This window comes from Gadus chalcogrammus, chromosome 9, assembly GCF_026213295.1.
Source record: "Gadus chalcogrammus isolate NIFS_2021 chromosome 9, NIFS_Gcha_1.0, whole genome shotgun sequence".
NCBI lineage: Eukaryota > Metazoa > Chordata > Actinopteri > Gadiformes > Gadidae > Gadus > Gadus chalcogrammus.
In genome coordinates this window covers 10,254,435-10,271,934 of record NC_079420.1, presented here as the reverse complement: position 1 = coordinate 10,271,934, position 17,500 = coordinate 10,254,435, and the positions used below count along the sequence as shown (strand labels likewise).

The 17,500-nt window shown below is 49.5% G+C and overlaps 1 protein-coding gene across 1 annotated transcript in view; it reads left to right on the top strand.

Moving 5' to 3' along the window:
* Positions 1–17,500, top strand: part of brsk2a (BR serine/threonine kinase 2a) — a 150,322-nt gene that overhangs the window by 33,072 nt on the left and 99,750 nt on the right. The window lies entirely within an intron of this gene.

The window sequence follows — 17,500 nt, the reverse complement described above, 5'->3', positions numbered from 1 at the left end:
CCTCCCTATCCTCTCTCCCTCCCTCCCTCCTCCTCCTCCTTCTCCATCCCCCTCCTCCCTCCTCTACTCCTTCTCCATCCTCCTCCACCTCCTCCATCCCTACTCCCCCCTCAGTCTGAGGTCTTGTAAAGAGGATGTGTTTGGCTCCCTCCACGCTGGAGTTCCACCCGTTTAGTCCAACAGGTCTGGCCTGTGGAGATAGCGTCTCCGTTCCAGACGCTCTCTTACCGGGGAAATACCTCTTCCTCTTCCTCTTCCTCTTCTTCTTCTTCCATCTCACCGCCTCGCCTTCCTTTCATCCTTCCACCTCCACCTGATTAGTCCTCCTGGATCCTATTGGCTGGCTTGGTTTGGGGGCCGTTATGGAATAACGCAAGATGGAAATTAGGTGAAGGCTTTGTTGGGGGGTGCTTTTAGAAGCATGCAAACAGACAGGCAGACCCACAAAACGCACACCAAACACACACTTATACAAACACAGACAGACGTGGGCGCATACGCAAGATGCAGATATACAGGTTACTGTCTACAGGTTACAGGTCACTGTCTACAGGTTATGGTTTACAGGTTACTGTCTACAGGTTACAGGTCACTGTCTACAGGTTGCTGTCTACAGGTTATGGTTTACAGGTTACTGTCTACAGGTTATTGTCTACAGGTTGCTGTCTACAGGTTACGGTCTACAGGTTACTGTCTACAGGTTACTGTCTACAGGTTACAGGTTGCTGTCTGCAGGTTACATGTTACTGTCCACATGTTACAAGTTACTGTCCACAGGTTACAGGTCACTGTCTACAGGTTACAGGTTAGTGTCTACAGGTTATGGTTTACAGGTTACTGTCCACAGGTTACAGGTTACTGTCTACAGGTTACAGGTCACTGTCTACAGGTTACAGGTTACAGGTCACTGTCTACAGGTTACAGGTTACTGTCTACAGGTTACAGGTCACTGTCTACAGGTTACAGGTTACAGGTCACAGGTTACAGGTCACTGTCTACAGGTTACAGGTTACAGGTCACTGTCTACAGGTTACAGGTTACAGGTCACTGTCTACAGGTTACAGGTCACTGTCTACAGGTTACAGGTTACAGGTTACTGTCTACTGGTTACAGGTAACCCTCCCGGTTCCGCAGGTCTGATGACAACAGGTGCATTGCTCGTAGAGCTGGTTCACTTCAAATAATTTAGCATAATTTGATGTATTTGTTGTTTTTGCATAATTGTTTGGAATTCCGAGTGGAAATATTGAGCAAAGCGGGTAGTACTTGAAAGCGCCATCTGTTCGGAACTATTGATATTATATTCAAGCGCTATAAATTAATTCCCTGCACACCTTGGATTTGATCTTGTTTGTCTTTTTCTTTGGTGGTACCATTTACTTTATTTTCACAATAACAAGCACACTTGAATTCCTAATGCTTCCTACAGAAGCTTTAAGCCAGATTCCAACCTTCATGTGTTTTGTTTTCAAATCAGGCTGCAGATTTGGTTGCAGGGTTTGCTCTCTCCAGAGTTGCAAAACGACTGCAAATATTTCATGGGTTTTGGCTTTCTGTCGTCTCAGGCAGTTTGAGGAATTTTTGCTTTCGAATCATCCTGGATTCACGGAAAACCAGACACTGAGACGTGGAACTTTGTTTCAATATTTAACAGTAGTCTCACCGACTCTGTCTTTTTACAAACTCACTCAAATCTCCATGCGGTCTTTGTACCTGTGATGAGGGGGAGAGTGGGGTCAGAGTGGGGGCACTCGTCCTAGGAGACTAGGAGCCTAGGAGACGGAGCCGAGGAGAAGAGCAGACTAGGAAACTAGGAGACGAAGCCGACTAGAAGAGTTGACTAGGACACTAAGAGAATAGGAGACGGAGCCTAGGAGAAGAGGAGACTAGGAGACTAAGAGAATAAAAGACGGAGCCGAGGAGAAGAGGAGACTAGGAGACTAGGAGAAGAGGAGACTAGGAGAATAGGAGCCGAAGAGAAGTGGAGACTAGGAGACTAGGAAACGGAGCCGAGGAGAAGAGGAGACTAGGAGACTAGGAGCTGAAAACAGGAGGAGACTAGGAGACTAGGAGACTGGTGGAAGAGGAGGCTAAGAGACTAGGAGAAGAGGAAAGTAGGAGACTAGGAGCTGAGTAAAGGTGATCTCACACAAGGTTCCACTAACCTTAAACCCTTATCTCCATTGAGAGCGGTCACAGCGGCGCCTCCACTCAGCTGCACTATGACCTCTGGCCCGGCTCGGCCCTGGCCAGCCCACCACAAGCAGCAGCCTCCGTTTCCTGAAACAAGGAACCAGGCCTTAATCCAGATCTCCGGTCGCCCCGGTGTCCTCCCCACCACTCCCTTCCCCGGCGTCGGGGCGACCCGCTGCAGAACAGAACCAGGACTAGTCTCTCTCCCTGTGAGGACTAAAGCACTCAGAGCTTATGGCGCAGAGGCAGGAGAACAGAATATGTGTGTGTCATTTGAAAAATAAAGTAAGAGTTAGGAAGTGGGCGAGGGGCAGGGGGGCATAATCTGTATCCGTTTCCTCTCTCCCTGCCATGAGGATTAGAGAGCGTTGAAGCCCCTCTCCCCCCCTCTCCCCCCCTCTCCCCCCCTCCTTTGCTTCCCTCTAAATGGAGAGAGATTGGGAAAAAATGGGCCATGTAAAAGGAGGTGGAAGTGATGCTGTACACCTCCTGGGGAACAAGGAGGAGTAGAGCTGTGTGTGTGAGTTTGTGTGTGTGTGTGTGTGTTTGTGTGTGTCTGTCTAAGTCGGTCTGTTTGTGTGTGTGTGTGTGTGTGTGTATTTGTCTGTGTAGGTGTCTGTCTTTATGTGTGTCTCTGTGTGTGTGAGTGGTGTCTGGTTAGACTGTCTGAGTCGTTGTGTTTGTGTCTGCGTGTGTTGTGTGTGTCTGAATGTCTGCGTTTGTGTGTGTGTGTGTGTGTGTGTGTGTGTGTGTGTCTGAGTCTTTACATGTGTGTGTGTGGGTGCGTGTCAGAGTCTTTAGGTGTGTGTGTGTGTGTGTGTGTCTTTGTGTGTGTGTCTGAAGGTCATCTATTTCCTTCCCTAGGTTCCATCCCTCCCTTCTATCTCTCCTTCTCTTTGTGTCGTTCCCCTGTGACGCCGTGCAGTTTTACCCGGTCCCTTAATGTTCCCAAGTCTCCTGTTAACGAGGCTGGCACTCACCCACACACTTTTTACTCACTCCCTCGCTGTAATAACACTAGCAATCCTCTGCTACTTGCCAATCCTGAGGGAGAGCCGGAGCATAATGGAGAGCAGGGGCACCACAGTTAGGGAGCAGGGATAACTCAGCGGCAGGCTCTCTGGTTGCCCTTCTGTCTCCACTCTCTTTGTCTGCTTGCGTTGTCCCCGGTTCCTTTCCCTTGTATACCCGTAGCCCTTTGTTTACCTAATTGCCTAAATTGTTGTGTTTCTGCTTTCACCAGAATATTAGCATGGCATTAAGATTTCACTCTGTTTGTTATTCTGCGTGTTATTAGCTGTGTTCTCCTTGGAATGTACGCCGACACACATGCGCACACGCACACTTTCCCACATGCACATGCACGCGCGCGCTGCGCACACACAAACACACACACATTCTTTGTGTCATTATCTGTGTGTATCTCCTTGGAACGCACACTCACACATTCTGTGCATCATTATCTGTTTTCTCCTTGGAATTTACAAACACACACACACACACACACACACACACACACACACACACACACACACACACACACACACACACACACACACACACACACACACACACACACACACACACACACACACACACACACACACACACACACACACACACGTTCCAAGGCCTTCATGGCATGCTGTTAGTCCTCTTTCCCTCAGTTAATGCTTGAGCCCTCGTTGCTAATAACCGAGTGCCTCCAGAACGGAGTGATGGTCTCCCAGGCCTCAGCTGTCTTCCATTCTGGGGGCGTTTCAGATCGAGCAAACGTGTCATGTTCGCGGAGCACATCGAGTCGTTTGTGTCGGTGACCCATTTCTGCGCAGTTAGTATTCAGCGACTAACTCTCCCCAAAAACCGTGACATCTGCCTCACTGTTTCTGGGCCCGGGAATACCCACAATGCAACACACTGAAGGAGCTAATCCCATAGGCTGGTAGCGAGCGCTGAGCCACACTTGTTGTCATGTGACGTGTCAGCCCTAGAGGAGGCTAAATGCTAAGCTACAGCTCCAGCCTGTCAGGTTTGAATGAGTCTCAGGATGGACTGCGTGAGTGTGTATGCGTGGAGCGTGTGAGTGTGCGTGTGTGTCAGAGTTTGAGCAATGCAAATCTGTGTGTGTGTGACATTTTGCGAGCGAGGGTGTTGGGTGAACTTGTCCATGCAGGTATGTGCGTGACACGCACATCTGTGTGAGTGCGTGTGTTCCACAATGTGGGGCGTAGGCTTGAAGAGCAGACCTCCTCTTTCTTCCAGGTGAATTAAGCGAGCTTACCAGACGATTTCCATGGTAATGCTGCCGATCACAGCTCCGTAAGCTGTCTGCTTCCCTGAGCCCAGCGCCCAGGAGCCACGAGCCTTCTCTGATTACCTCGACGCCAAATTATTCACTTCTGCTCCCCTCTGCAGTCAGATGAGGGAGGGTGAGGGAGAGGGAGAGGGAGGGGGAAGAGGGTGAGGGTTGGGGGAGAGGGGGAGGAAGGGGAGGGAGGGCAGAGAGGGGAAGCAAGCTTGGGATTGGGGTACAAAAGATGAAGATGGTCAGCGTCTCAGACATAATGTAACATCATTCTTTCATTCCTGACTCCTTCAATCTTCTCTTAATATTTGCTTCTCCTTCCTTCAAAGTTTGTCCTCCATGGCCTCCGTAGTTACATCCTCATTAATACCACACTGTGGACCCAGGACTCGCGCCCGAGGTATGGAAGAGGCTTTCTGCCCCCCTCTATGCTTCTGTTCATTCAGTTCACCTTGCTGTGGGTCCACGTCGCAAGGTGAATGAGGTGGACGAACGCACGCACTCACACACACACACACACACACACACACACACACACACACACACACACACGCACACACGTGTAGACATACACGCAAACGCACACACAAAGACATAAACAGACATGTATAGATACAGAGACAGACGCACACACATACACACACAGAGACAAACATATACACAGACACACTTACACACACAAACACACACACAGAGATACACACACACACACACACACACACACACACACACACACACACACACACACACCACACACACACACCACACACACACACACACACACACACACACACACACACACACACACACACACACACACACACACACACACACACACACACACATGCACACATAGACGAGCAGGACCACTACAGTGACATTAAAGAGGCCAGGCCTGCGACCAAACAGTTTCATTATCAAACAGTCAGCGTTCTGCGTCCCGCCGTCAGACTGACCCCTGACCTCCGCGTCCCGCTCTGCGTCCTCGTTAATATTCCCCACCGGACGTCTCGCTCTGGCTCAGAGTGCTCGGCCAGGTGCACTGTGTGTGTGTGTGTGTGTGTGTGTGTGTGTGTGTGTGTGTGTGTGTGTGTGTGTGTGTGTGTGTGTGTGTGTGTGTGTGTGTGTGTGTGTGTGTGTGTCTGTGTCCGTGTCCTTCTGTGTATGTCTGTGTGTGTGTGTGTGTGTGCCAACTGACATGGGCACACATGTATTGTTCCAGAGGAGAACAGAGGGCGGGATGGGGTAGAGATAGGCAGAGGGAAACTGTGCTTGTGTGTGTGTGTGTGTGTGTGTGTGTGTGTGTGTGTGTGTGTGTGTGTGTGTGTGTGTGTGTGTGTGTGTGTGTGTGTGTGTGTGTGTGTGTGTGTGTGTGTGGCTGCAGCTCCTGAGAAGAGGAGCTGTCCTGGTCTTGCATGGAGTCAGGGGAGGAGGAGGAGGGGAGGAGAAGGAGTGGGAGCTATCCATGGTCCTGGAAAGAGTCAGGGGAGGAGGAGTCAGGGGGGGAGGAGGAGTCAGGGGAGGTGGAAGAGTCAGGGGAGAAGGAGTCAGGGGAGGAGGAGGAGGGTAGGAGGAAGAGGAGTCAGGGGAGGAGGACTCAGGGAGGAGGAGTCAGGGGAGGAGGAGGAGTCAGGAGAGGAGGAATCAGGGGAGGAGGAGGAGTGGGAGCTATCCATGGTCCTGAAGAATTCTATATCACTGCATTCTCAGTCGATAGACCCCCCCACTCATCCCTACGGACATCTGTCTCAGAGACACTGCCTGGACACCCCCAGCAACAAATGGTCGTGCTCCAGGAGGCGCGGGTAGCTCAGTGTACCTCCTCATGGTCTCTCTGAACACGTCTGCAGAGCTCTTATCCACGGTCAGCTGCCTCCTCCTGTCCTGGTTCATTTACTGTCTATGAAGTTTTTCCAATGTCAAATGCAGGAAAATGTCATCTTGCATCCTTGCAATGTGTGTGTGTGTGTGTGTTTGTATCTGTGTAGTGTGTGCAACGGGTTGTAGGGGTGTGTGTGTGTGTGTGTGTGTGTGTGTGTGTGTGTGTGTGTGTGTGTGTGTGTGTGTGTGCAAGCGGTTGTAGGTGTGTCTGTGTGTGCGTGTGAGGGGTCGTGACGGCGATGATAGACGGTGAATCCTCCGTCGGTGATCGCGGGACAGTTCCCTGAATGTCAACACGTTGTGGATGAGCGGGCGGATCGGCCCATCTCAGCACGGAGGGGGGTTTGATGGATCGCCCCATCTCTGCACGGGGGGGGGGGGGGGGCTCTGCGCTGGAGCTACGCGAGCGCCTCTGCTCCCCTTCCTCTCTGGTTAAGCTCCCCTGGGGTTGTACGGGTGGCGCTGTAATGCGAGGTCGTGGTGCCTCTGCCTGGTGTTATCCGGGGACAGCGAGGGGGGCCTGTGTGTGCAGTCAGGTGGAAGGGAGGCTGCAGGGACTTGCTGTGCATTCATGTACGTGCGTCCCTGATAACGCTCCCTTGAGACACGGCATCTGATGTCTGATGGCTTATGAAGTGTCTGCGTGTGTCTACGGGAGAGTGTGAGGGTGTCTGTGTCTGTGAGTGTGTGTGCATGTGTGTGTCTTTGTTTGTGTGTGTGTGGGGGGGAGGAGGTTTCAGGCTGTCCTACTAAGAAAGGTTTTGTATGTGTGCGTGTGTGTCTCTCAGAGAGAAAGAGTGCGTGTGTTACAGAAAGGGTGAGTTGTTGTGAGTGTGTGCATGTGCGTGTGTATGTAATCATGCTGTCATACTTTGATAGGTTTTGTATGTTTGTTTGTGTGTGTGTGTGTGTGTGAGCAAGAGAGAGTGTGTGTGTGTGTGTGCGTGTGTCCAATCATGCTGTCCTACTCAGAAAGGGACCTGCTGAAAGATCTTCTCTATAGGTTATAGTGTAGTGGGAAAATCGTTTGCATTGTTCTCAGCTTTCCTCCCCTCTGCGTTGCGTGCTGGCTCATTGTTTAACGCTAAAACCGCCAACCCAGAGCACCTCTTAATGGTTCAATTATTCAACCGCACCAGGTCATATTTCTTGGTCTGCCAGAGAGGACTAGCTCCGCCAAATAACGTTTGGAAAGAAAAATCGAAATATTCTCTCTATCCTCTGACCTAGTTTTATGTTACCCATTATAACAAGTATGTTTTACACTTTTATCACTTTATATCGTTACACAACTTTGGGCAGAGTGTGTCTCAGAAGGTACAGGTACAGGTTGGCTGGTAACTGGAAGGTTGCTAATTCTATCCTCGACTCCTCCTAGCTTGAGTGTCGAGGTGTCCCTGAGCAAGGCAGTTCACCCTAACTGCTCGCGACGAGCTGGCTGTCACCCTGCATGGTTGACTCCGCCGTCGGTGTGTGCATGAATGGGTGAATGTTAGGCAATATTGTAAAGCGCTTTGAGTGGCCACTGGTGAGAAGCACTGTATAGATGCAGTCCATTTAACTTTTGTTCAAAACTTGATTCTGATTGGTTGATTTGGGCATTCAGCCGTCTGTTATTTCTGTAAAAAGGACCAGTCTAAAGAAGTTGCTAAGGACTCTATTTACAACTGAATAATCAAACTTTTTTGGAAAAGCATTAAAATCACTAACTTATTATGCAGCACAACAGTTAGGTCAATGTGATTGCACGAGTGGCATTCCATGAACGAGGTAATGTGTAGACCAAGTAGCAAGCTAGTGTGCATGTTTATGTGTTGCTTGGCAACAGTCCAGTCACGTTCCAGTAGCGGAACTATTTGTGCTGGCGGAGCCAAATAAATGATTAAACAGAAAAACAAATCATAATCTGCCGTTATGTAAACTAATAAATAGTGATTGCAGAACGTTTATATAAAAAGAAGATCACACTCACCTGTTACACTGAATATACGCATTGATAGTTCAGGCGATACTTCCTAAGTATGTTATAAAAGTGAATATAACAGGTTCACTTAGAAAGCCATCCGAGACGTCACTTATTGTATTTACTGGTATATTACTGGAATGTTTTTTCAAGTCAACCGAGTCAACCATTTGTGTGTGTGTGTGTGTGTGTGTGTGTGTGTGTGTGCGCGAGTGTGTGCATGTGTGTTTGTGTGTGTATGTGTGCGAACAGCCCAGACGACCCTCGGGCGAACACATCATGTTCCGAGGCGGTGGTGACATTCTCACGTTTACTCTGAGCCTCACACTTACACACCATGCATGAGTCCTCTTGATGCTCACACAAGCATGCACATCAGCCTGCACTGATAATCACACACGCAGACGTACGCTTGCACATACACACACACACACACTCACACTAGTATTCTTAGACGGCACACGCACACACGCATACATGCTTACTCAAACACATGCACACCAGCATGCACGCTTAGACGCGCACACACAAAAGCATGCACGCTTACACGTGCGCACACGTGTTTTTGTGCGTGTGTTGGTGTGAGTGTGTGTGTGTGGTGCATGTGTATGTGTGTGTGTTTGTGTGTGTGTGTGTGTGTGTATGTGTGTGTGTGTGTGTGTGTGTGTGCCTCTGGCCTCTGGGCTGTTGTTTGTCTTCAGCTCTCCATTTGATCAGACGGAGAGAACAAACTGAACAAACTGAAAAAACACCAAATAAAGGGTTAGGGAGAGAGCGAGAGGGGGAGGACTGATGGCTAGTGGAGGTAGACCGTAGTGTGGGAGTTTGTCGGGCTCCCTCTGTGGAAGTGAGTGGTCGTGGAGTGAGGGCCCAGGGCCATAGATGCCGGGGAACCGTTGGTATGTGCTTCATTAGAGGTCTGCTCCTGTCGTCATGACTGCTGAGGGGGGCTGCAATAGGGGGGGGAGATCTATCATCTCCAACACCAACAGCAGTGCCTGTGTGCCGAACCCGTCGGTGTCGAGGGGGTGACTTATAGCCCTTTTGGGCATTCTGCAGCTGGCGGTTTGGAGCTGACGACTTTGGCCAACATGCTGCAGTGTAGGTGTGCCTGTTGGGGTAGTTTGTAAACAGCTTTACCTGCTTGTACATCCTCAATATATACCCCTATCTCACACCCTTACCTCATACCCCTCCCTCATACCCCTCCCTCATACCCCTCCCTCATGCTCATACCCTATAGCTAACCAGGCAGCGAGGTGGCGGTGGTGTGAGGGTTCCCATGCATTATTAATGTAAGTAATAGGGACTGGTACAGCCGTGCACATTATGGAGGCTCTCCAGATGGCTGTTAGGTTGAAGTGGGTCTCTTTAATGGATGGGGACAGAAATAGGAGTGGGAAAGAGCCCTTAACTAGCAGCGAGTGTCGGGGTCAACAACACAGAGACCCGTGTTCCTGTGATGGCGTGAGGTCATCCTCGGGACTCTGGAAAAAAAAAAAAGATTCTCCCTTTCGTTGTTTCAGTTCTTCTTCTTCTACTTCTTCTTCTACTTCTTCTTCTTCTTCTTCTTCTTCTTCTTCTTCTTCTTCTTCTTCTTCTTCTTCTTCTTCTTCTTCTTCTTCTTCTTCTTCTTCTTCTTCTTCTTCTTCTTCTTCTTCTTCTTCTTCTTCTTCTTCTCCTCTTCCTCTTCCTCTTCCTCCTCCTCCTCCAACACCACCAGGGACCGACGGTTAACTGAGGAGCAGAGCTCACATGAAGAGAGAGATGGGAGCGGGACTGCGTCTGGGTGCTAGAAGCAGGAGGGCTCAGAGCTGGCCGGATGCTAGCTGGGAATAGCCAGCATCCACTTCTAGCTCACTGCCGTTTGGTATACTCTGCTACTGAGATGACTATGTTTATTTACCAGCAGAAGGATGAATGATGCAGGCCCTCGCATGAGTGAAGAGGCGGTGTAGAGAGGGTTTATAAACAGCACAGACAGCTCATTTCTGACATTTTAACTTTTTTCGAGTACAGCGTGTTTTTTTCGAGAGGAGCTAAACTCAACTGCAAAACAGACATCATAAAACTCTCCTCGCTCAACTAATGGGAAAAATAAAGTAAACGTTGCGGCTGTCGGAAACACGCGCCATATGGGATGGATGACGGGTCAGTAGAACATCTTTTAAATATTCTCCCGGTGCAAAGCCCACAGCTCTGCTTTTCAAGATAGAAATCTGGGAGGTTTCAGAATGAAAATGATGAACTCTTAAACTGTAAATGGTAAATAGACTGCATTTATACAGGGCTTTTCTAACCAGTGGCCACTCACAGCGCTTTACACTACTGCCTCACATTCACCCATTCATGCACACACCGGAGTCGACCATGCAGGGTGACAGCCAGCTCGTCTGCAGCAGCGAGGGTGAGGTGCCTCAGGGACACCTCGACTCACACAGCCGGTGATCAAACTAGCAACCTTCCGGTTACCAGCCAATGTGCTCTACCTCCTGAGCCACATGCCGTCACATGTTGTAATAACGGCTCGCGGAGCCGGCGATGCTGAAGACGTCTGGATTCCACCTCCTCATGCCTCTTCTCCTGCCTGCCGTCTGCTACCACTACGCACAATAGAGCAGCATAGAGACGCATAGAGGCGAGAAAGAAGACGATTTGAAGTAAGACATGATAATGTCATAATTAGGAGACTCCTCTGCTGACAAACATTAAAACATTAAAAGCGTGCTGGCTCCCGACGGCGACGCTCTGCGTGGATGCGCTGCCTCTGTGGGGGTTCCCGGGAAATACATTAAGGCTGTTTGTTTTCATCAGCATCATATGCTTTTTATAAATGGCGAGAACAAACAGTAAATGCTTTTTGGATGGATTGTATCCTTTGTCTCTGGAACTGAGATGTTTATACCTCAGAAGAGACGTCCCTCTGGGTGGAGTGAGGGCAAAGTTTGAGTGTTTAGTCACGTTTAAACAACCCGGGAGGGGAATGCATGACTCTAACACAGCTTGGCTTTCCTTATGTCTGCTTGCGCACAGCCGCACACACACGCACACACGAGCATGCACGCACGCACGTACACACACACACACAGACGTCACAGACACACATACGCATGCACACACGTACGTACGCACACACACAGGCACACATACGCAGGCACACACCAACGTACACACACACACATGTGCGTGTGATTTCTGACCAATCAGCACGCATACCTGTGTATATATTCAAGTCGCGCAGTATCCCATTGACTCTGATACTCTCTGCAGGGCTCTCTGCCTCTTTCAATATTGCTTCCCGTGTCCCAGCAGAGATCTCCTCTGGGATACCTGTGTGTTTGCCCTCTGTGTGTTAACACTCTTTGTGCAGACACACTGATTTACACAGCCTAGGCCTGATCTATGTTTGGTGCACCTATGCACCTATGCACGTCCACACCCACACGCACACGTTTGAATCCTTTTATTTATGTCCACATATATACAAGCGATTACACTGGACATAAATATTGGTTGACTGGTACAAATTGTATGTAGCGTTTATCACTGGTGTCCAATGTGTTATCTTTATATGCGGCTGTCTGATGGCAGACCCAGTCATCCCCTCGCTGTTCAAACCCAGGGGCCAATCACTGTGCGTCATCACATGGAGGAGGAGGGGCATGTGTGGCTGACGCGCGCTGTGATTGGTGGAGCCTGGGGGTGCTGCTCATTCAAGTTATCCGTTGGAGTGCAGCAGCAGTGAGCGCTATTACTAGAGAGGCTGTTTACGGATGCTGCGTCACCGCGGCAACCAGGGAAACTGCGTCGTTGTGTTTCAAGATATCCATCTTTGTGTGAGGATTGGAATTCTGTTGCCTTCCATTCGTCCTTTCTACCTTCCATCTCTCCTTCCTTCCTTCCTTCCTTCCTTCCTTCCTTCCTTCCTTCCTTCCTTCCTTCCTTCCTTCCTTCCTTCCTTCCTTCCTTCCTTCTTGAGTTGTATCTTAAAGAGCCTCTCTACCCAGGTCACAGGTTACTGATGCTCTCCCTCCCACTCTCCCACTGTCTCTTTCAACCTTCAAATCTCTTTTTGTGGTGTGTGGGTACTGTGTGCGTGTGTGTGTGTGTTATCCACCATCTTGTTCTGCTAGCCTGAGCTAATAAAGTGAAAATCCCAAACGTTACTACGGTAAAGTACTACAATCAGTAGCTCTACAGTAGTACAGTACTTCAGTACTGCAGTATTTCATGCTCCAGAGGAACGCTAGGGGCCTGAGGAGACGGGGTCCGACCGGGGTCAGGCTAATACCCGGAGGAAGAGAGGGACAGCGCCCGACACTGCTGGAGGAAGTGGGACCGGGGAGAATATCATTGACACATTAAAAGTCCTACCTTGTCATAGGTGGGACTTTGACAAGGTGGGATTAATAGAGATATGGGGGACTGTGCATGTGTGAGTTTTTGCATGTGTGTGTGCATGTGAGAGAGGGAGGGAGAGGGGGAGACAACACATATGGAGGCTGACGCAGGACAGCAGCTCCCCCACGATGGTATGAGAGGAGGGAGGGAGGTGAAGGGGGGAGAGAGTGACTCACCCCAGAAGAGAGTCAAAGAGAGGCTTCCTTCCCCGTGCTCATCAGGACTGAAACACGTGGATTCATCTGGGAGAAAGAAAGGCACAACGGCGATCAGGAGATGCGTCACACACTGCTCCTTATTTCACTTTATTAACCGACACCATGAGTTCATTAGCGGCTGTGTGTTATGTGACAGTGTGCTTTCTCCAGATGATGGGGGCGGCTGTTTCAGCTGCCTGGCGTCATGGCTCCCCAGTGCCTCGTTGGCTGGTATTTACAGGCTGTTTCGTTTTTACAGGACACTTTTGCAAGCGTGTCATTTGAAAAAACCCCGAATATTGTGTTTTTAATTATTTCAGCTAATTCCTTCCTTGTGTTTTTTTATGTGCATGGTTATATGCACACAAGCCCACCTGCGGTTTAAGTTTTTGTTTTCTGAATTTGAGATGAACGTAGGTGTGCCTCTGGGATTCTATCAGCATAGGTGTGTGTTTGTGTGTGTGTCTTAGGGTGTATGTGTGTGGGGGTCTGTTGGTGTGTGTGTGTGTCTCTGGTTGTGTTTGTGTCTCAGGCTTTGTGTGTCTGTGTCTTAGGGTGTGTGTGTGTCTAAGAGTGTGTGTGCCTTAGGGTGCTTGTGTGTGGTTGTGTGCGGTCGCTTTTGCATGCATGCCTGTAGTGTGTTCACGCCCGTGTGTTAGCTTGTCCTCCTCACCTCTAGCCTTTGGTTGCCCTGGAGACGGTAGATTGGGGTTGGGGCTGCTGTCCGGTCTACCCGCTCCCGAAGTTCACACTCTGGTCGCCACGGATATTCTAAACGGAGTGAAAGCACGCGGCGGTGTGTGCATTCGCCCACGCACACACACTTCCCCTTGCCATGGTGACCCAGCGAGACCGCCGCCAGCTGCTCATGAACAAGACACTAACGTGTCCTGCATGCTAAAGGGCGCCTCAAAAATAATACCCAGCATCCCTTCAGGTGGACGACCCTCCGCTGGAGCTGCTGTCAACCTCAGATTCAGGGCGGAAATGCTGTCGATTTATTGATCACGTTGTTGATTTAGCGGTCTCCTCCATTTCTGTTTGTTCATCTTGAAGAGAAACTCAGGTGCTTTCTACGTGTTGACTGTCTGTCTCTGTCTCTGTCTCTCTCTGACTCACTCTGTCTCTGTCTCTCTCCCTGTCTCTGTCTCTGTCTCTGTCTCTCTCTGACTCACTCTGTCTCTGTCTCTCTCTGACTCACTCTGTCTCTGTCTCTCTCTGACTCACTCTGTCTCTGTCTCTCTCCCTGTCTCTGTCTCTGTCTCTCTCACTCTGTCTCTCGCTCCGTTCTTCTGCCTGTCTCTCTTCCTCTCCGTCTCTCTCTCTCTCGCTCTCTTCCTGTATCTCTCTTACTAACCTGCCTCCTCGTTCTCGCTCCGTGTGTGTTTCACGGTGATGTTACTAAGCAGAAGTCTCCTACCAGAGACCTCATTGGCGGAGGAACCGCCAGCCGTTGCATAACTCAACCGCTCCCCTCTTCTGCACGATCATTTATTTAGATTGTGACGATACAATCCACAATGTTTCACTTGTTTCGCCGTCCCTCTGTGCTGCTGATGTTGCATTTCTTCCTCTGAGGAGTCGATGGAGGGGAGATGAAGGGTCCCGGGCATGCAGAACCATGCACACATCGCTCTGAGCTGATGTGTGTTTAATTGCGGTACGGGAGCGGGCAGATAATGTGCTGAGCACCTGATGCGTATCTCCGCAGACCGCTGAGTTTCAATGTTACTTCTGCAGTTTTGTGACTCGTCCAAAAAATGACTGAACGATTGATTCCTGTTTCCCTATCAGAGAGGGTGGAGGGGAGATCGACGGGAAACAGAGCAACAGAGAGAGGAGAGGTGAAGCTGGAGAGAGAGATAGAGCAAAAGAGAGAGAGAGGATGGGGGAATTAGAGATACATATAGATCAAGAGAGAGATGATGGGGGGGGGGGGGGGAATTAGAGAGACATACAGAGCAAGAGAGAGAAGGGGAAGACTAGAGGGAGAGGATGTGGAACTAGAGAGACATATAGAGCTAGAGAGAGAAAGAGATGCTAGAGAGACAGAGTGCAAGATAGAGAGACATTGAGCAGGAGAGAGAGGAGATGTGAAGATAGAGAGACACATAGAGCAAGAGAGACAGGCATTGTGAAGATAGAGAGACATATAGAGCAAGAGAGAGTGGCGATGTGAAGATAGAGAGACGTATACAGCAAGAGAGAGAGGCATTGTGAAGATAGAGAGACATATAGATGGCTTTATTGGCGCTGTATGCAAATGGCCAGCTCTGCCCCCCTGCAGAACTCAGCTCCAAAGTGCCTCAGTGCCCGGGCATACATTAACCAGGCACTCTGTTGTTCCGTAGAAGAATCCTTTTCGAGGCGTTTATCAGAGGAACTCTTGGTGAATACAGCCAGTGGAAGAAGTGCTCTTAGAGACTAACTCGGGATAAACAAGCCCCTCCGAGCTATATCTCCAAATCAAAACGGCAGCAGAAAAAATTTACCCTGAACACAGACTTCTCTTTACTGGAACGACAGACAAACGTTCCCATGTGATGAGTGGACGTTGTGCCGCCCAGCAGACTTCATGGTGCTGCCGTGGTGCATCAGGGCATGGGGCCGTCACGTTGGCCTGCTGTCTCCCCCCCCCCCCTCCACCACCTGCCCCCCCCCTTCTCATTGTTGCTGGTGCTGCCTCCTCAGCTCGCAGAAACCTTTGAAGTCATCTAATAAACTGCTTGCACTGGGGACTCTTATTTCATTTTGCCGTGTTCGAGGAAAAACTGTCTCTCTCGTGTTCTCCCTCTTTCTCTCTCTCTCTGTCTGTGTGTGTGTGTGTGTGTGTGCGTCTCTCTCACTTTCTCTCTCTCTCTCTCTCTCTCTCGTGTTCTCTCTCTCTCTCTTGTTCTCTCTCTCTCTCTCTCTCGTGTTCTTTCTCTCTCTCGTGTTCTCTCTCTCTCTCTCTCTCTCTCTCTCTCTCTCTCTCTCTCGTGTACTCTCTCTCTCTCTCTCTCTCTCTCTCTCTCTCTCTCTCTCTCTCTCTCTCTCTCTCTCTCTCTCTTTCTGTCTCTCTCTGTCTCGCTGTCCCTCTCTCTCTACTTCTCTCTCTCATCCTCTGGTAAATCAGTTCTTTTCTTCCAATATTTTGTTTTCATGTGTGTTCCTTATTTGATTGTATTTGTGGCCGGATATGACAAAGCGTTCCTCGTCTCCCACTGGGTCTTCCTTTTTTTCTGTGAGGCACAACACATGCACTCAGACATCCTCTCATATCACCCAACATCATCTGAACCCATCTGTCTCAGACCTCCGCGCCACACACCACCGCAGTGACACAGGCAGTTTTTAGTCCAGCGAGCCAAATGTTGCCGGCGGCGCAGATGTCAAGTACTGCCCTCTCAGAGCCCTTGCGTGTGGGGTGAAGGTGGATTTAACCTGCGTGCCGTGGTTACGGGGCGGCAGTAGCCCGGGAGGTAGAGCGGGTTGGCTGCTAACCGGAAGGTTGCTAGTTCAAAGCCCGGCTCCGAGGTTGAGTGACGATGTGTCCCTGAGCGAGGCACCTCATCCTAACTGCTCCCGACGAGCTGGCTGTCGCCCTGCGTGGTTGACTCCGCCGTCGGTGTGTGAATGAGTGACTGAATAGGTGTAAGTCGCTTTAAAAAAAAAAAACGTCAGCATAAACAAAAACTAATTGTAAATGTTCCTGAATGCACACAGGTGTATGCAGCCCCACCCACCCCAGGTGGAGCAGACTGAGGCCAGGTGCGGCTGCCTAATCCAGCCATAAACCACACGCTCCACACGAGATAGGGCTGCACGATATTGGAAAAAGATTGTATTGCAATATTTTTCTCTTTCTCTCTTTCGAATGAAATGTTCTTTTTGCAGGCTCATTTTGAAGTTCTGTTTCACTACGAGCGGGGGCTATCTGCGACTGCTTTGGTCATAAACTGATCAACATTATCAGTGATCGGTGGTTCACTGTGCATGAAAAGCCTACGGTCACTCCCTAGCAACAAACTCTGTGTGTCCAAGAACCCTTAAATCTGAGTAAATTATGATATATCACACAGATTTCTCTGGTGTATATATGTCTATATATATATATATATAGTATTTTCTTATATCCCTTGTCCAGCGCTACGAATATCGCACTTGCGTGTTTCCAGATTTCGATACGAAAACGATAGCACATGGACTTTTAACTGAGCCGAGTGTCAACAGTCTCGTCTTTAAGACTCATGTTTGCCCAGCAAATGGAAACACACAGATACATGTACACGATACAAAGTAGCTGGCCTGTGGTAACCTGTAGACCAACACAGAGCAGAAGCTAGTGTGCAGGCTGATGTTTATGTGTTGCTTGGCAACAGTCCAGTCACGGTCCAGTAGCAGAACTATTTGTGTGTGCGGAGCCAAATAAATGATTAAATAAGCAAATTAACCATAATCTTTTGTCGCATATTACTGTTAACTAATAAATGGCACTGGCAGAACTGTTGGGTGAGAGCAGTGTTTACTGGAGCTGGTGCTGCTCTGAACAGCAACATGGCGGTGATGTTCTTCGTCTGC